The sequence below is a fragment of the Diceros bicornis genome, chromosome 17, assembly GCF_020826845.1.
Source record: "Diceros bicornis minor isolate mBicDic1 chromosome 17, mDicBic1.mat.cur, whole genome shotgun sequence".
Lineage (NCBI taxonomy): Eukaryota > Metazoa > Chordata > Mammalia > Perissodactyla > Rhinocerotidae > Diceros > Diceros bicornis.
In genome coordinates this window covers 32,639,849-32,660,849 of record NC_080756.1, presented here as the reverse complement: position 1 = coordinate 32,660,849, position 21,001 = coordinate 32,639,849, and the positions used below count along the sequence as shown (strand labels likewise).

Sequence of the window (21,001 nt, the reverse complement as noted above, 5' to 3'; positions counted from 1 at the left end):
GGTCCGCTCCCAGGAACCGAACTTGTGCTGCCAAAGTGGAGCATGCCAAACTTAACCACCAGGCCACGGGGCCAGCCCCATCCGTGTTTTTATTACAGCCATCCTAGAGGATGTGAATTGGTATAGCATGGTGCCTTCGATTGGCATTTCCATAATGAGTAATGATGTTGAGCATCTTTTCATGTGCTTATTGGTCATCCACATTTCTTCTTTGGTGAAGTGTCGGTTCACATTCCTGGCCTCTTTTTTAATTGGCTTATTTGTCTTTTTATTGTTGCATTGTGGGAGTCCTTTATGTGTTCTAGATACAAGTCCGTTATCAGATATACGATTTGCAAATATTTTCTCCCACAGCACATATCTGAAGGTTGTCTTTTCACTTTCTTGATGGAGTCCTTTGAAACATGAAAATTTTAAATTTTGATAAAGTCCAATTTTTCAAAATTTTCTCTTATGGATTGTACTTTTGGTGTCATGTCAGAATTCTTTGCTTAACCCCTGATAAGGAAGATTTTTCCGTATATTTTCTTTTAAATCTTTTATAGTTTTACATTTTATATTTAGATCTATGATCTATTTTCAGTTAATTTTTGTGTGGGTGTGTGAGGAAGATCAGCCCTGAGCTAACATCCATGCCAATCCTCCTCTTTTTCCTGAGGAAGACTGGCCCTGAGCTAACATCTATTGCCAATCCTCCTCCTTTTTTTTTTCACTTTTTCTCCCCAAAGCCCCAGTAGATAGTTGTATGTCATAGTTGCACATCCTTCTAGTTGCTGTATGTGGGACACCACCTCAGCGTGGCCCAACAAGCGGTGCGTCGGTGCGTTCCTGGGATCTGAATCCAGGCTGCCAGTAGTGGAGCGCATGCACTTAACCGCTAAGCCACGGGGCCAGCCCCTATTTTGAGTTAATTTTTATCTAAGGTATGTGGTTTTAGTTGACTTTTTAGTCTCTTGCATATTGATATTCAATTTTTCCAAAACCATTTGTTGAATTACTCCACTGAATTGCCTTTGCACTTTTGTCAAAAATCAGTTGGTCTGGGGCCAGCCCGGTGGCGCAAGCGGTTAAGTGCGCGTGCTCCGCTGCGGCGGCCCGGGGTTCGCTGGTTCGGATCCCGGGCGCGCACCGACGCACTGCTTGGCAAGCCATGCTGTGGCGGCGTCCCATATAAAGTGGAGGAAGATGGGCACAGATGTTAGCCCAGGGTCGTCTTCCTCAGCAAAAAAAGAGGAGGATTGGCGGATGTTAGCACAGAGCTAATCTCCTCACAAAAAAAAAATCAGTTGGTCATATTTGTGTGAGTCTGTTTCTGGAAGCTATTCTGTTCATTGATCTAAATATTTATCTTTACAACAATACCACATGTCTTGATTACTATAGCTTTATATTAAGTCTCAAAATCAGGTAGTTAAGTTTTTCAAGATTTTTTTGGCCATTCTATGTACTTTGCATTTCCATATATATTTTAGAGTTAATTTGTCAATTTCTACAAAAAGCATCCTGAGATTTTGATTGGAATTTTATTGAATCTGCAGATCAATTTGGGGATAATAACGTCTTAATTTTATGAGTTTTCCAATTCATGAACATGGTTTATCTTTTCAATTATTTTGTGCTTCTTTCATTTCTCTCAGTAATGTTTTGTCATTTCAACATAGAAAACCTTTTAACATAGAAAAAAACATATTTTTGTTAAAATTTCCCCTAAATGGTTTTATGCTTTTGTTATGCTTCTATATGTGCCATCTTTCAAATTTCATTTTCTAATTGTTTATTGCTAGTATATAGGGAGATAATCTTTGTAGGCTGATCTTTTATCTGTCAAGCTTGCTAAACTGACTTGCTAGGTATAGTAGGTTTTATTACTTTTTTGGAAGAGTACTTGGGATTTTATACATATTCAATTATGTCATCTGTGAATAAAGACCATTTACTTCTTCTTTTTCAATCTGTGTACTTTTAATTTTTTTCTTGCCTTATTCTACTGACTAGGACCTTCAGTACAATGTTGAGTTGAAGTGATAAGAATAGACATCCTTGCCTTGTTCCCAATTTTAGTCTTTGACCATTAAGTATAATTTTAGTTGTATGTTTTTTGATGATGCTCATTATTTTTAATGCTTTCCTTCCAATCATGGAATGGTTTAGCAAAAATATTTGCATACATTTTGAAATAATTTAGACTTGGGACTAACTTCCCACCTTGCCATATCAAGTCACTCTTAGTACAGAACTGGCTCCACATATGCAGAAGCCAATCCATAAGGTGGCAAGCGACTGCCTACCGGGGTTCAGAAGCAGTTGCCTCAAAGAGCTAGTGAGTATGAGCTATTTCAAAGGAGCAAATAAGGAGAGGGTGCGATCTAAAATTACTGAGTCCCTACACTCTATCAGACCCTGTGTGAGGCATCTCCATTTCTGCTCTTCTTATCTACACAGAGTCAGAACTTTTGAATAATTCTGTTCCTCCATCTTCAGCAGGGAAAAGTGAAATGACCTGAGGCAACCAAAGCTTCCCTAATCACACTATGCAGGATGGGATCCCAGGCCGCCATGACCCAACATGATACTGCGGACTGATGACCCCAGGCAGGCACAACTGATTTCCTCTTTCTGTGATTTTTGACCTGACAAAAGTTTAATATGTTACCACTAAGAATTTATATTTTCCCAAAAGTTCCTTTATTTGACTTGTGTAGATTCAGAAGAATCCCCCTAAATTAGGTGTTATATTTCCATTGTATTTCCCAAGGATGCACTTAGAAAGCTTAGAGTTTTATATAATTTTTTTAAGGTCTAGAGGGAAGAAAAAAGGCCCTACCTAATCATTTTCAGATGAGGAACTGAGGCTCAGGGAGATTAAGTGGGCTACTCAAGCTTGCACAGCCAGTGGGTGACAAACCCTGGACTGGAATGGAATGTTTTAAAAACTCATATGACTGTCATTTTCCCCAGGACCAGCATAAGTACTAAATCCACTTACATCCTAATTAACCAGACTATCATGGTTTTTCACTGACCAAACTCAAATTTCTCAGTTCCAAATTTGACGTCTAATCTAGTTACTCATAATTATCGTTAAATTAAACAATTTTAGACACATCCCCCTTCCCTTAAATGGATACAAGATGAAGAAGATACTGTGACAAATTTTGTAGAGAAAATTGAAAAGTATTGACGCAGAACAATAGATGTTTTTTGCAAAGTAATTGTGACATTTTGAACATAAGGCCTACACAGAATATAATCCGATTTTCTTCTCTCTGTACATAAGTATTTATTCAGACTGGATGATGTAGCGATAGAAAAATGGGTGTTCTAAAAAGATTCTCTCATTCAGACTTTTTACAATTTAACTCACAAAATTCAATTTTTTTAGAAGAGGTCACAACATCTAATCTTCATGTATAATTCAGTCTGTTAGGGAAAAAAAGAAGAAGGAACTATACTCTTTTTCATTTGAGAGCAACATTGAGAATTTAAAAATTAAAAGAAAAAAAAGACTCCCACAAAGGAATAGAAATTAAGCCCTCCCTGTAGTTCAGATTCATACTGTGGTTAATAGGGAGTATACTGCCACCAAGTGGTTTGCTAAAATCTGCTTAATTCTGTAACTGCTGTGTCTTAAATTCTCCCCAAATATCAGTGCTTTTTCGAAGCATCTGTTATAAGTTTAAATGAAAATATCATGAAACCTCAGACAGGGAAAGCTGAAGACTCTTCTTAAATTGACAAACTAACAAGTCCTTAATTGTCAAAAGAAAACATGGTGAATCTTTATTTGCTTTTTCCAAATTCTGTCATTGAAACTGCCAGGAAACCGAGGTGATACAAATACTTTTACTGAACGCATGGGAAGGCTGATATGTGCCACTGCTGATAACCAAAGGGAAAATTCCCTGTCAAATGACAGATGCTTAATGAGAAAATTTGCGTCCTTTGAATAGGGTCTAATTTTAAGTAAATGTTGCTCTTACAAAACATATGATGAAGTTGGTACTGGTCCCATGCCCCCACCACAACGCTCCACTTTTTGGAGATTCCTGGGGAATATTTAGAGACTGGGGCTTCCAAAATAGTAGGAGATTTTATTCATGTCGTGCTGCCTATTTGGATACCACAGGAACCAGGCCAAAAGTGGACATTCAAAACAGAGCTCTTATGAAACAAAACTTCCTCGTCTCATCGCAGTAGTTCCCATCGCTACACCCAAAGTCAACAAATAGCTGATGCTAGGGCCAAGTACAGGAGTGGGTGTGCATTTTGAAGAGTAAATACTAAAGGTGAATATTTAGGTAAGAAATAACTCCAGCCTCCACATGTTACCTTGGCAACCAGAGGTATCTTGTTAGAGCAAGTCAGCCAGTCACTGTGACCTTTGGCCTTGGCTCACATTGTCCTAGGCATTCTTCTTTAACCTCTTTTTTAGCTTTTAGCATCTGGTTCCATCCAGCCTGATATCAAGCAGTAATTGATGGGCCGAAACTCTGCGTGCTTACTAAGGCAGTGTTTCTCAAAGTCATGTAAGACTACCTACATCAAAATCACAGGGGTGCTTACTAAGAGTGTTAATTCTAGGGCCCTACCTCAAGCCTACTAAAATTTTTTGGGACTCTGTGTTTAAGCAAGCACTCCACATGCCCTCAAATTTGGGGATTACTGACCTTAGGGAAAGGTCACAGAGCAATGGTTCCCAAATTTAGCTACAAAATAAGATAATCTAGGGATCCCTTTAAGAATACTGATACCTGGCTCCTACTCCCAGATATTCTGATTAATTGGTATGGGGTGTCACCCAGTCATTAGGATTTGTAAAAGCTCTCTAGTATGTAACAAAATCTGGGAACCCGTCACAGAAGATTCTAGATCATCACCCGATGACTATTTAACAGATATGAAAATAGAAGATGTCAAAAGGTAATGATATTGCCTAATCCTGGAGCTGTTTTTACCCTAAACTGCTCGTGCCATTTAACCAGGAGCCCCTAACAGTTCCATCAGTATCAATTACCCCCTCAACAGAAGTTTTAAGACTTTTAGTGTGTTGCTCTCAGTTTCACTTGATTTTCAAAAGGGATCCAGGGCGTTCTTCTGTGGGACTCCTGTGGACCCACGGCTGGCTGAACAGGGTGTGAACTGAGATGATATTTATTTGTACAGCTTTTCGACCGTCTTAATTTTAGCCATTCATTCAACAAATATTGGCTAATTAATTCAGGCTTTCTTCATTAATATGGAAAAACAACCTGTGGACTTATTAACCTATATCACATGATCGTCAACTCAGAGGAAAATGTTATTTTACCAATTTTTCGCCTTCCAAATTAATTTGTCAATTTAGCCAAAATGTTTAACAGAATAATCCTATATAGATGGAATTTAGATCCAAAATTGGCTTCTGGTTTCCCAAAATATCTTATTACACGGTCAAAATAAATGCACTGGGGTGTTTTAATAGTGTCTCATGCCATCTCAGGGAGAGGGGATCTGTATTATCAAAGCAGACAGGCTGTTTGCATTAAGAAATTACGTTAATACTCATCTGAAATTTCCTACACATCTTCACCCTTTTAACATTTAACTCCAGAAAAACTACTCTGCGGGGAAGCTTGCCTAGTCTCCCTAAAACGGAGATTTTAGTCTCCCTAATAGGTTTCAAATGGTTCCTACTATTTCTTACCTGAATATTCACCTTCAGTAATTACTCTACAAAATGCACACTCATTCCTGTGCTTGGTCTTGATTCTGAATGAATGGTCTGCATTTTAGGCCTCCTCACCTCTATGTTGGCCTTTGAATGAGACTTCCAGGGAGAATGACTCTATTTGTTACTGGTGTTACCTTACATTTAGTGCAATGCTATTATTATGTGTGTTTATTATATAATTTTATTTATATTATTTAATTATATATTAATGATGATCATTATATTAAAAATCTATTGTGCTATCAGACATGAGGAAAAATCATTCTGCTGTCTAACCTAAATTTTCTGTAGAACAGTTTGAACTGTGGAAGGATTTTGCCTATTTGGGTTTTCAAAACACATTATATTCTCCTTAATTTTAGAAAATAAACAAAAGGAAAAGATAAATAGTTTATGGTAATTTTAAAAAATTAAATGAGATAATAATTGCCAAACAAAAATAATGCCTTCTACATGCCTGGCACTTATCTAATCACTTAAAATCATCTAATTCTCACAATAACTCTATTATATTATTGTAATATTATGTTATTACAATAGGGTCAAAGTAATAAGATCCACACTCTGCCCTCAGTGCAGATTATTAACTAGCATAGATCACAGCCAAGTGCATAAAAGCATAAGAGAGTGACCTGAGGGAGAGAGAGCTGAGTGGGGCCTGGCAGTCGGACTGGCTAGAGTCACAGCTGCAGTTTGGAATCCTGGTGTTTGGGTGCCTGGGTAGTCAGTGCATGCAGTGGATAAGAGCATGGAATGGGAGTCAGACACACCCGGAATCCAATCCCTGCCCAGTGACTGAGGAGCCGGGTGACTGTGGACAAATTATATGGCATCCCTAAGCCCTGTTTTTGTTTTTGTTTTCGTTTTTTATTGTTGAAAAGGAAAGCTAGGGCCCGCCCCATGGCTTAGCTGTTAAATGCGCGCGCTCCGCTACTAGCGGCCCAGGTTCGCATCCCGGGCGCGCACCGCGCACCGAGGCACCATTTCTCCGGCCATGCTGAGGCCGCGTCCCACATACAGCAACTAGAAGGATGTGCAACTATGACATTCAACTATCTACTGGGGCTTTGGGGTAAAAGAGGAGGAGGATTGGCAATAGATGTTAGCTCAGAGTAGGTGATCCTCAGCAAGAAGAGGAGGATTAGCACAGATGTTAGCTCAGGGCTGATCTTCCTCATAAAAAAAAAGGAAAGCTAATGCCTGTGTATGCATTTCCTAGAGCTGCCATAACAAAACACTGTTACAGCACAAAATTGGGGTTTTCCTACCTGAGGCGCATAAAAAAGCCAATTAATTACAGCCTTAGCTTTTGGGAAAACAAAACAGCTTCATTGCTAGATGGATCTGCAAGGATATGGGTGGTGTGCCCTCAGGCCTGTCTCCTTGATCCAGGGCTTAGGGCAAGGCAGTCTGAAGTGTGGAGATGGCTGATTGAAAGTAAGGAGAAGTGAGGTAATTGATGATCTGCGCAAGTGTAGTCAAGCTTCATGCCTCTTCAGAGGACGCATGTTCACAAAATGGTGGTGTTACCATGATCTGAGGGTGGAGTTTTTAGCTCCTTGATGTCAAAAATGTCACTTATCAAGCATTTGTGCAGGGCCAGTTGACGGGTTGGTGGTCCCAACCGGCCTGAACTGGACAAGCAGTCTCAGTTTCTGAAAAACCACTCTTAATTACTCTGTTGATAAGATGACGTCAGTTGAACTGGAGAGCCCGTGGTTACAACACCACAGACTGTGTGGCTTAAACAACAGAAATTTATCTTCTTGCAGTTCTGGAGGCTAGAAGTTCGAGATCAAGATGTCTTCTGAGTTGGTTTCTTCTGAGGCCAATCTCCTTGGCTTGCAGATGGCCACCTTCTCAGTGTATCCTCATGTGGTCTTTCCTCTGTGCTTGTGCATCCTTGGTGTCTCTGTTTGTGTCCAAGTTTCCTCTTATAATAACACCAGTCATGTTGGATTAGGGCCTACCCTAAGGGGCTTATTTAATTTAATCACCTCTTTAAAGGTCCTTTCTCCAAATACAGTAACAATCTGAGGTACTGGGGGAGGGCTAAATTTAGGGGGGACACAATTCAGCCCATAACAGACTGTTTCATAATATTAATGAGAATTAAAATAAATAATACAAATAAATCACTTAGCAAGGTACCTGGCAATAAACGAGGAAACTTCCTGGGATAATGGAAATGTTCTATATCTTCATTTTGGTGGTGTTACATGGGTCAAAACTCATTGAACTGTGCACTTAAAATGTACGTTTGATTGTATGTATATTAAACCTCAATAAAGCTGATTAAATAATATTATATTACTACCAATCAACTTCTCCACCTCAATGACTTCCTTTAAAAACATTTTAAAACATCTTTCAAGGTATAGCAAACTTGTTAGCCTGAACCCTTGATAACTAATTACCCCCAAAAGATTCCCAATCAAAAGCAGAATTATCCTAGAGTGTGGAGCTAAGAAGTCTTACACTGGAAGTCTTGGCATCTTCCAATACTTTCATATAAAACTAAATTACCCAACAATGTGTTTTTCCTGGGAATACGTCATCCCCTCAAGGAATTTTTAGAGCTATAGTTTTCCATAAGGAAGCTGAGTTCCCAGCGTGTAACTTTGATGTTAATGGAAGAGCCCAAGTATTTAAATTCACCGACTTAGTCATTCGTCTTAGGTGCCACTCTACCAGAGTTGGTGTAAAGACTCTTAAGAAGCTCCATTTGAAATGAAAATTAAAAACATTGAAACATTTTTTCCTCTGCAGATTTTGAATGGCATCCAAGTTAAATTATTATGGAAACAACCACAACACATCCTGAGGGACTTAATTTTCAGCCTTGGTTTCCTAAGTCTACATCCGTCCTTGGGACATTGGGAGAATTTCCAAGTTAACATTGATAAAGACTTATGAAACCTCAGAAGTGGAGTTCTCCTAACCATAAAATCAGTAGTAAAATGACCAAGATTTTTCAAAATCTTCCTTTAAAAAACATGTCCCCATTCAAGAATTGCTTCAGGATATAATTTTGTGTTCAAACACAAATACATATATAAACACGATGGACTTCTACAGTGCTTTGCACAAGACCGAAAGGTATTTGTTGTCTAAATGAATAAATATGTTATTTGACTAAATGAATAAATCACAAAAAAGCAGTATTAAGAGAAGTACAGATGCAATTTTATTATAAATATGCAACTTTAATAAATCAGGAATTGGCTGAATCACAGTTAGCAGGAAGTAGCACAGATGACCACCTCCCTCCGGAAATCGCTAAGACTGCACCTCACTCAGGGCCTGGCAAATAGCAAACAATGATAAATGTTTGCTAAACTGAATCGTTGAACATAAGGTCTGCGTGGGAAATATATATTTTTCAACGCCTGTGAAGGAAACTGCCTTCTAGGTGAAATTGCCCTGTGATGAACTGCTTCTGGCACTAAAGAACTAAAACTTACAGAGTCAAAATTAATTTTCCCTCTACAGAACTTCGTCCTGCAGAGATGGAGCCAGAGGGGCTCTGCAGCAGGGGCTGCTCTCAGCTGCCTTTGATGATTCACGGAGCAGTTCTGCTGAGATCTCAGTGTGCAGACGGACTGTCCAAGGGGCTTGTTAAAATGCAGGGTCTGACTCAGTAGGTCTGAGTGGGGCCTGAGACTCTGTATTTCTAACAAGCTCCCAGATGACGCTGAGCTGGGGTCCATGGGCCACACACAGGGCAGCAAGGTCATAGAGGAAGAGGGGATTCCTGAAAAGCTGGGCAGAATAAGCAGATACAGGGTGACGAAAGGCACTAGACTTGGAGTGAGAGGACAGGTCATGTGACCACAGACCAGTTGCTTAACTGTTCTGAATCCAAATTGCCTCATGCAGAAAATGGGTATAATAGTAATAATAGGACAATAACACCCACCTCACAGGATCCTTGTGGGGATTAATGAATAACTTAATATAAAAATGCAGGAATGTGCTCCACATACAGCCACTGCTCAGTGAATGCTCGCTGACCCTGAATGGTAGGCACAGGTTATGTGCTCTCTGTGGTTCCCAGGGCTCTACTCCTCATCCCGCTTCATGCCAAGGACCCTGCCCAGCACCGAGCAGGGGCTCAGGCAGCGTTTGTTCAGGTCAGTTAGTAGCAGAGTAGATCGACACCTGTAAAGACAGTAACACTCGGACAACAGCTCTCTGTGGCACCAACAAGAGAGAGTCTTCACCAAGAAAGCTGTAACTTTGAGGGTAACTCCCAAGGCCCTCTGACCCGGCAGTGGGAGACAGAACCAGCTCCTTCCAATAAAAATACGGTGTTAGGCTAGCTGAACTTTTTTGCTGATCTTTCACATCCTTCAACATAAATTGTGTATAAAATCACCTGCCCTTTTATATATGGCCGGGCCTGTCCCAGGCAGGTGGCTCAGCCTCCCTGGGGCACAGCCTGCAGTGGTGTGATCAGTACCTTAGAGACCCAAGTCATCCTCCAAATCACTGTGACTCCAGCCCTGAGCCACGGGTATTGCCCTGGACCATGCTCTGCTGAAGGTCAAGTGGAGGTTTTGTGAACAACTTAGAGAGTACAGACCAAAACTCCCAAGCAGCGTAGCAGGAATGCAGATAGAAAACCTGAGAATTACCTGCAGCTCCACTTAAATCTTAACAGATCTTTCTAGTGAGGATTTGGAGACACAGAATCTGTTAGCACCTTGAGAAAGCCTGGTTTAACCCACTTTCAGTAAAAATTCAGAATAAATCTTTTCTAAAACAAATGATATTTTTAAAATCTTCTGAAAGTATTTAAACAAAGCGTGAATAAAGATGTTGTTCCCTCTCCCCTTCCCCTACTTCCCTCACCCCATAATTTATAGGTCCCAGGAGAGAAATGAAGAAGCTATCATCTTACTGAAGGATTCCATTGTTGACTGAGACAATCAGTTTCCATTTAATTTCACACAATATTTTTTAATTTAACTCAATTTTATAAATTAATATTTGCCAGTCTTTCATACCTTAAATGTGACTGAAAAATGCTATGAGATCTGTGAATGCTGTTGAAAGATTGATAAGTTCTCACTCCCCTCCACAGGCATCAAAGCCACAGAGCAGCCCTCCCCCTCTCTGACTTTTGTTATTTCATCTTCACGTGTTGACTTCTGTAGAATGCTCTAGATACACACACCAGGCACAGAGAAGCTATTAAAAAAACATGGATTTGACTCATTCTTTGGCAGCCAAGAAATTCATTTCATGATGACACCACTTTCCTCAGCATCCCAGCTTTCAAAGCACCTACAGTACATTAAAGCCTTGTTTTCAAACCTTGGCTGTCTGTTGGACCTTAATCCCTCTTTCACCTGAAAGTTCGCTATGTATACGAGCGTAGCTGTCGTGGCACTTCTTGTATGATCTCTTTGTTAAGCTAAACACACCATTTCTTTTTACCTCTTCCTGATTTGCTCTAGTTTCCTCACATTTCTCTTCCTGCTCACAGTGTTTGTATTACCTCTGGATTGTCCATTTTCTCCATGAAAATAAGGCACCCAGAATTAAACTGTTTTCTCGAACTCTGGTTCAGTAAGTTCAGGGTAAAGTAAGAATATTTACTTCCCTGGCTCCAGACCCTATATGGATCAGTCTACTCCAAAGTGGCTTTTTTGTTTTTGCCTCTCTATGACTTTGTGGCGCATATTGGAGATACAGCCAACCGAAGCCTCTGGTGACTTTTTTTCTTACACGAAGTTTTGTTAAGCCAAGTCCCACCCATCCGGCAGTTGTGTAGCCAATTTCTTAAACCTGAGTTGAAGGATTCATATTTATCTGAACTTTATTTCATCTTCTTGACATTAGTCTGAAATTTTAGGCTTTGGGGGACTTTTTTTCCCTTTTTTTTCTGACATTCATAGCACAAACCATCCTTTCTAGCTATTTAATTGGGCAAATCTGATATAAATATTTTCTGATTATTCATTTAAGTCTTTGATAAAAATGCTGAAGAGATCAGTAACAGAATGATTAGTATCCTCTTTCTAAGTGGATCTCTATCTTAACCAAGATTCTTGGTACAGATTTTCAACCAGCTATGAATTTACCCACGAAAGGATCATCCAGCTCACATTTCTTAGTCTTGTCTACATGGTTGCCAAAGATGCTTTGTCAAATACTGTGCTGAAAGCATTCCCCTGATCAAGGCTAATGAACGTGATCAAAATGAATCTGGAATGCCCTGTTCTTAAGGCTTCTATTGACTGCCATTTCTTGTCTCAATGACAATAAAACTATGGGTGTCACAATACTTTCTAGTATTTTCTTTGTGACTGATATTATGTTCACTAGTCTGTTATTTCTAGAATCTGTTTTTACAGAATTTTTTAAGATTAGAAAAAAATATTAGCCACTAATTGTAATTCTTTAAGGATTATGCCATACTCTAACAACATATTACCTAATATTTGTGCAACACTTTTCAAATATTTTATCACACTTGAATCTCACTAGGATGCTTAGAAAGTCCACATTAATAAGGATCGAGGTTACATAGAGTAAAGCATCCCCAAACGTGGGTAGGATAGATGATACAGACTTGAGAGGGGATTTTGAAGGAGGAAGCAAGAAGCAAGTACGAAACATGGAAGTGAAACTCAGCAGAGCCTTCTGGCCAAAGTAGAGAATTTGAGATGCGGATATTTATAAAACAAGGTAACAAGTTGAACAGAGATTATATAGAAAAGGGTAGTAAAATCTACACTGGGGTTCAAATTTGAAATTGGTAGATAAAGGAAGCAAAGGTAGGTTTGTGAGGAGAGAACTAGGTAGACTATCGGTGGCTGTCAGATACATTCTAGCTACAGGGGCTGAGAGCTGGGATTTGAGCAGAGGATGGTAATGGATGGAATTTGTTGTAGAAGATTCCACTGCACTTGGGGATAGTTTGAGTATGAGAGGTAAAAGGAAAAGACAATTAGAAAATTAAGAACTCCAGAGCAGAGCACCAAGAGGACTGAGAAGACACGTGGCCACTCAAAGCCACGGGCAAGCCAGGAAGAAGCAAGATTTTAGGAAGAAAGGAAATGAGACCCACTTTCAACGTTGGTTTTCTCTTTTTTCACTCACGCAAGTGATATAAAAGATATAATTGGAAGCTTGGAAACAGAAAAAATAAAAACTCGCATCTGATCTGCCACCTGAACCCACAATTATTATCATTCTGGTACATTTCCTGGAGGAACTTTGTAGGTAGTTCTGCTCACATGCTATTGTATTACATTACGTTATATGTATTATTGTACATATTTTCCATGTGGCTACAAGGAACTAAACTATTTTAATAGTTTTTTAGTATTTATCAAATTAATGTATCATAAGTTTCTTTATTCCCTTGCTGTTGGTCATTTAGATGCCTTTCAACTTGGGAAGGGAGGAGCAATGAACATACTTATGTTTATGGCTTTCCAAAAATATATCTTAAAGTATTTATTATGATGAATTCCTAGAAGTAGAATTCCTGGGTCAGCATGTATGAATATATTTCATGACTCTTCAAATGTGTTATTAATTTGCTTCCAAAAGATGGTACCAATTTCCACTTCCACCAGCAGTGTTCAAAATTTAAGTCTCAAATGTTAATGGACATTTATATTGTAATGGCATATGGACAGTTGAGAGTGAGAGAAAATGAGGCTGGAAATATAGATTTAGAACTTTTTCATATATAGATAATAAATAGGGTCAAACAGGCAAATTCTCCAGGGGAGTGAATAAAAATAGAGCATAATTTTGGAAGATGAACTTTAAGGGAATATTTTTAAACTTCTCATTTTATAGATGAGGTGCAGAGTGAAATGGCCTGCCCGAGGTCATACAAATAACAGGTAATGAGGCTGGTGGGAGTGGGGAAGGGAAAAGAAAGGGAGGTCATAAAAGGAACAGTGAAAGGCATTGGCACAGAAGTTAAAGAATAAAACCTTGTCAAACAGGAGGTGACAGCACCACTGTGTCAAAAAACAGCAAAAAAAATCAGAAAACTGAGACAGGAAAACAAACTCTTGGATCTGGAAAGAGTGTGGTCTCTGGCTTACTGATTCCCCTTCTGATGTGGTCAAAACCTTGTTTATGACTCGTTTTACAATTTCCATGAGACAGTCTCGCATGCCCCTACTTACTCAATCACCTCTGGCTAGGAGCGAAGGGATTTACCTCAGGAGGTGATCAATGACTTTAATCTCCTGCCTATGTATTCCTTGAGGCATACCGTACCTTGGAATGCAAGGACACATCTCATTCATCGTCCCCCATGCCCTAATCTTTGAGACTAACCAGATCACCTAATATTTTTTACTTTGCCATTTCTATAGAATAGTAAAATAGCTAAAATCGTATATAATGGCCCTGCACAGATACTTGCATTGCAGCTCTTTACTGCCCATGCATCCTGTCCCCATGCTGAAACACTTGCGCAGCAGTCCTTTACTGTCCATGGGCCTTGTCCCCGTGCTGAACACGAAATAAAGGTGCACAAATAAATGAACGGCTCATGTCTGAAAATTCCTTTTCGACTCATGACTCGGTGCCCCGCATCACTTCAATCCTCCTTTCACGCTAAGAACTGGCTGTTACCCAGCTTCTCAAACTTATAAACATTTACAAGTCCACAAACATTATAAGCTGCATGGTTTTGCCCCGGGGAATAGTCACCACCAGTAAAAGAAAAAAAAATCCATTTTTTTATGGCTCTGACCACCTATAAATTGTTACTAGCCTCAGGTTTGAAAACTATTAAAAAAAAAACTAGACTAATTAACTTAGTAGTACATCCAATTAAATATTTTCCTTTCATGAATTTTGGTATATGACTTCACCCAGCACAAGAACAAAAAGAAAATGGGAGCAATGAAGTCTGAGCTTGTAGTATAGACTGAAACTGAAGTGTCCAGGATCAATTTCTCTTCTTCTACAAGTATGATCCTTTGGGTATTTTCAGACACTCATGCCACTCTATGAATGCACAAGTCAAAATAAACTGTACTTTGCCTTAAGGATTCCGGGAACAGAAAGGTCAGTGTTCCTGGAAGTAGAGAAAATGAAAGCAAATGTATCTGAGATGAGTGTGGCTCCGGAGCAATAGGAAGCTGCAATTACCTGCCACATGGTTTTCCTTTCTTTTTTTCTGTCCCCTCCCCCCAACAATTTCATGGTCTCCTGACAGTGCTATACCTCTGTGTTTGTGGTTCATGGCCCATGTCACATTTTTCTTTAACATTTACAATTCTTGGCATTTCCTCTTTAAAGTGATATTTCTCTCTTGCTTAAATTGTCACTGCGTTGTGTTGATCGCACTCTGCTGGGTGAGGAAAAAAACCTCAGATTAGAAAAAAAACATTTGCTGGGTAGGTGGGTGGGGAGAACGCCAGATTAAATTATTCATTTCCACTGCATGTGAAAGATGAACTAGAGAGCAGATACTGAAAAGTGTTTCTCAGAAAATGCCCATATTGATGACAGATGAGTGGGGGAACTGTTTTGGAGACAGCAGAAAAGAAGAGGGAGATCTGCTTTATCTTTTTAATTGGTGTGTCTTGTATTGCATGTTTCTTAGAAAAATAATTAGCATAAACCTAAACTCCCTTGTCCTCAACTTCCTAGAGATGTGGTCACTTAGAAAGTCAACTGGCTGTTGGAGAGATAACTTAGGACTCCATGTGCTTACATCAGGGACTAAAGTGAAAAATTTCTAGAAGGTGGTTCAGACACATGACCGTGATGTCAGGACACTAGGCAAGTTTGCAGTGGTGGCAGCCCACAAACCCATCTCCCCTTCGTTAGCTTGGAATACCACACCTTATCACTTCTGCACAGTAGGTATACATTATTACACACCATCCATTAAGACAATACCCATGTCTCCTCCAAGCTCTTGCTACCCGAATCACAAGGAAAGTTTTCCACCTGTATCAGTTGTGCCAGGAGGGAAAATAACTTTCAAGAATCCTTTACCTTCTTCAGAAGATCTACTTTTCACTTTTTCCTCCCCAGGATAAAAAGCATGCCGGGGTGGGGGATTATACATAAGAAGGGAGGGTTCCCTATGTTCTATTCCCTCCTCATGGCTCACTTTCATTTTCACCCTGCTGCAAAGGTCCATGATCCCCAGAGACGACCCCTCCGCAGAATGCTGCCCCTCAGCTTGCCGTCCACAAGGCTGATTCGTGGTGGGGGAGCGACAGCTCAGAGACTCTGGTGTAGAGCAGACAGTATGGCTGTCAGCACTGTTCTCCAGGTCACGTGCATTTTTAATTAAAGACATCCTGTTATGTACTTTACCTTCTTTTCCTCCCGAATTCACAATGTCGAGAGAGAACACAGATGGCCAGGCTTGGTTCAGAACCTTCTAACTTGATGAATTAAATGAAAGATGAACTGCTTGGCAGTGACTACTTAAAAATTATTACACAACTCAAAAATACGTAAAAATTGGACTACTTAGACTACTTAAAAATAATGCATTGCCTTCCCCAGAGAACACAAAAATAAGCTTTTTGTAAAAAAAGATATACCAAGTATTTCCCTTCTACAGTGTTTCCCTTCATATATTTTACAAGTAGAGCCTTAATCACTCCTTGAAATTTAGACTCATGAGAGAAAGGGAAAGAAAGCTGGCTGCTAAGAACACTTTCCACTGAACCAGAGTTTTGAGGCTAAAGAGATTATTTGCTCTCATCACTGATGATCATTTGGGATTCGTTGCTATCCTTTAGGACTTGAAAATTGAAATCCAGTTCAGAAATCCAGAAATAGAAGCAAAACATTTAGGTGAAAAAATATGATGTCTTTGCCTACTTTAATTAGCAAAAAAAAAGTGAGGGAAAATAAAATTGAAGCCAGTAATTGCATTTGGAAAACTGTTGTTTAGTGCTATATTTTGCTTCTGAAAGCTAGAATGTAAGGGAATTGATTTTAATGTATCTTTTCAGGGAACATAGTTTGGTTAAAACAATGCTTTTGAAATCTAAGGCATCCACAGGGTTTTTTTTTTAAAGCACATCTTACATTCCATGTGCTGCTGCAGTTAATGAGACCAGGTGTGCTAAGATAGGGTGACATTTGGATCATGACAGCACTTGATGTGAATTTCTAACACATTTTATTCACAAGCTAAAGGTGTTATTTCCGAGAAAATGTTAATTATCACTCTGCATTCCCTTTTCATTGTTGTGGTTGAATACTCAGTAGTCCACACTCAGAGCATCTTAAAGAAAATACTGTCATGGGCTTTACACTGGATCACTTGCTTTTATCTGACTTTCAGAGCTGAGCTATGAAGTCGTGAAGTTGTTTCATCGTGGTTGAACCTCAGTAGTTTTAATTAATCAATTTTACCAGCTATTACATAAAGGTGAAAAAATCTGATGACATGATCTCAGTTGTGAAAAATGAGTAGTTGGAAATCTAAATGGTTATACAATAAGTGTTCTGATAATACATTTAACCAGTGGATACGGATGGGGCATGGCTTAGTGTGAGAAGATGCAACCCATTCCCACAGGGCATAAATTTGTTTTGAAAGAAAATTAAAGAGATGTCTCCAGGATACTTGGTCTCACCCTGACTTGGCTTGTAGGTGCCTGGTGTAGTTTAAGTGGTATTGGTGGAGGTCTTGGGTGGCCCCAGGACATGACATGGAGCTGTGGCTTACTGGTCCTTGTCTGTCACTAGTGCCTGACACGGGTTAATGTGAGACCACAAGAGAAGAGGGGTGTGGACGAGATTGTCAGGCACCTGGTTAAATCAGGGCTATTAAAATGCCTCACTTTAGTGCACTCAAAACTTCCCCTCAAAAGTGAGTTAATGAACAGAGAGAAGCCCTGAGGATGTGGTTAAAAAACGCCTGTGAAAGTTAATAGGCTGGTGTTGAATCTGGCAGGACTGTGACCAGAAATGAATTAGCAGCAGGGGGCATGTTCTCTGATGTGTGAGGATCTACATAAATGAATTCAATGAGGAGTAGAAGAGATTTAGTGTTGTCAAATGTTTATTCAGACTGTTCAAAAGCCCTAAAGAATGGGGGTAGGTACTGGAAATAAACATGCCAACCTGGTAAACGAGAAGATAAGCTCGCTTTGCTGTTTGTGTGGTCCATTCAACTAGTGTGGGGTACTTTGTGCAAAGCATGCCTAAGCAAGGAGTCACACAGCCTAATGCCTACAGGTAGGTGATTCAAGTCAAATGAAGAGCATAAGCCTCATTTAATGGAGAGTCAGCTTCTTCTAATAGTGTCTATTAAAGGGATGTGAGTCTTGAGATGTCAGATCTTTCAGTTTTTCAAGAGAAATCTAAAGGCTGGAATTTTATGTAAAATTTCTCAATGTTTGTGACTAATTAAAAAATATTCATTCATTTTGTGAGCCAAACTAAACACGCTATGTTTTGTTGGATGCACTCTCTAGCCTAGGCAGTGTGGGGCATGATCCTGCCCTCAGTGGAGAGACAGAACATCAATCCTGTTATGCAAGCTAAAAAGTGGTCATGCCTGGAGTGCATAGAGGTGACCAAGACCTGCAATGCAGGCAATAGAGAATAGTCCACAGGGGAAGTGGCACTGATCTGGGCCCTGAAGCACAGGTAGGATTTAGAGGTGGATCAGTGAGGGTTGTGCATCCTGCCCAGAGTGGGAAGCTCAGGTTGATTGTTGTGAGTAGCCAGTAGTTCAGTGTGCTACCAGCCTTGGGCTGTGGAAATGTCCCTAATGAAGACAGGATAAGGCAAAGCCCTCCCTATAATCTGCATGAGCTCCCATATACACACAAAAGTTCCCCCAACGAATTCTGCAGTGGGGGTTAAAAGTGAATACGAGAATTTGAAACTGTGGAAAAGCAACTTGAAGCACTGCCGATCCTGAACAACCCTAGTGGAGCAGCCATTGTTCCAGAAGCGGTCGCTCATTTTCATCTGGAGAGTTACTACGCTAAAAACGAAAGCTGCACACATCTGAAAGGGCAGCCTTTTCAACTAAAGGGCATATGGACTATGTCCTCTCTAGGACTTCAGCTGTGTATTTGCAAAGCCAGGTAAATCTTCAGAATACAAAGCATGCAATTGATTTTCATTTTATGGAGCTTAAAAGGAAATATGGGAGGCCTTCCCTGAGGCCTAATGGTCAAGTTCAGCGTGTTCTGCTTCAGCGGCCTGAGTTCAGTTCCCAGGCGCAGACCTATACCACTCATCAATGGCCATGCTGTGGTGGCGACCCACATGCAAAAAAGAGGAAGATTGGCACAGGAGTTAGCTCAGGGTGAATCTCCCTCAGCAAAAAAATTAATTAGTTAATTTAAAAAAGGAAATACGGCCACCTTTGGCGAAAGGGCTTCAATAAGCTCGCTAAAGCGCAGACAGCGGCAGCTGCTTTACTGGGCGGCCCAAGCATCACAATCTCTTTCCTTTTTCCTTCCTGAAACTTTATAAAGTTGCCTTATAAGGAAGATCACCACCTCTAGGAAGAGGATGTTATACTCAGGTCACTGAGAAATTAGTTCTGTGTCAGCTCTTTTTCTTCTAGTTGTGCCAAAGAGATGTGTATGTGGAAAAAAGATAACTGATATGTAGTTCATGTTCCACACACAGTAGATTATGCATTCTTAGGATATTTGTTGAAAAATAAGACTCCAGGAATTTTAATAACTGAGTTTAAAGTTAGTAAACATTGATATGAATTGTAGACGTTTTTCACAGTCAAGATTGACATAAATGCAGCAAAGTATGTAAAGTGTCTATCACAGTGCCTGGTATATAGTATTGGCACTCCGTAAATGTTAGTTCTTTTCCCATTTGATCCTCCCTCCCCCATTAGAGTTTTAGCCTTGATTTTTTTAATGCCTTGTGCATTTTCTTTGTTATTCTCTTTCTTTTTATTGAACAATTATCTTTTTTTTTAAGGTAACCTTGGTTTATAACAATATATAATTGTCAGACGTACATCATTATATTTCGATTTCTGTGAAGACTACATCGTGTTCACCACACAAAGTCTAATTGCCATCCATCACTGCATCAATGTGCCCTATCACCCCCTTCACCCTCCCCCCTCCCCCCTTCCCCTCTGGTAACCACCAATCTAATCTCTGTATCTCTATGTTTGTTTGTTGTTTTTTTTATTTTCCACATATGAGTGAAATCATAGGGTATTTGGTTTTGTCTAACTTATTCACTTAGCATAATACCCTCAAGCTCCATTCAGCTCTTTTAAAGAGCAATTTGAGGAAGCTGAGGAAATTTATCAGGTTGAAGTAAAGAACTATCTAGAAAGCTCAGACTTATACCACTGCAGGGTTTTCTTAGTCAAACCTGGTAAGGGAGACTAAGGAGAACCTGTTCTGTTGAGATGAGATAATGCTGATCAGGTCTATATATCAAGAAAATGACAGTAACCCAAAGAATGCCGCAGAAATAAAGTTCACTGGGCTCAGCAGGAAGCTCACGCTATGTAGACAATCACATTGTATCTTGGGACTGTGACTACTCTAAAGCATCAAGTTTAGCTCAGCAAAATGTGCCCAGCTGTTATCATCAGATCCGTAAGCAAACTCTGCAGGACTTGGGAAGTGGTTTTGGTGGTTTAGGAAGTAGTGGTCTCCTCTTAGCGTCATTTATACACATTTTTAAATCCACAATCTTATAATATTCCTCAATGGTGCTGCAGAACCTGCATTTAAATCTAGTCACGGTACATGGTAGTCACTAGTTTTCCACAGATAACACAACCTTCAGTATTTTTCCCTCTTTCCTTATTTAATATGCCTTACAGAAGCTATATGATAGTTGATAGGGTGCTCTTGTATGGCAGGTGCTATATAAAATACACTTACTGTATCTTATTTAATGTAAAATACATTGGGCAGGAATTCTGTTTTTTTATGGTCTGTGCAGAGCTCCATATATTGTTGGCATGTAATGAATATCTGTAAATAATGAAAAAGAAGATGTTGAATTCAACGCAAGAACGTGATTTCATTCTCATTAACTAATAGACCGGCTGCCTACAGTAAAATTCAGCTTTGATTATTTTTCCAACGTGACAGGTTCAAAGAAGTTTTTGTTTTCTGGTACATTTAAGCTTTTCTGTTTTCTAGAACATAAACTATATTATGAATTAATTTAAAACTGACCTGCCCAAGAAATCTGCTTTTATTCTTACATATAAAATTGCTAGAGAGTCTTACCTACTCATCTATAAGCAATATAATACAAATTAGGGGTTACACAATTTTAACGGTTTTAGGAAATAAAAACCAGAATAGACCC

At 39.6% G+C, this 21,001-nt stretch overlaps 1 pseudogene; it reads left to right on the top strand.

Annotated features, from left to right (window-relative positions):
* The window catches only part of LOC131415557 (protein O-mannosyl-transferase TMTC1-like), a 194,392-nt pseudogene that overhangs the window by 160,143 nt on the left and 13,248 nt on the right, over positions 1 to 21,001 (top strand).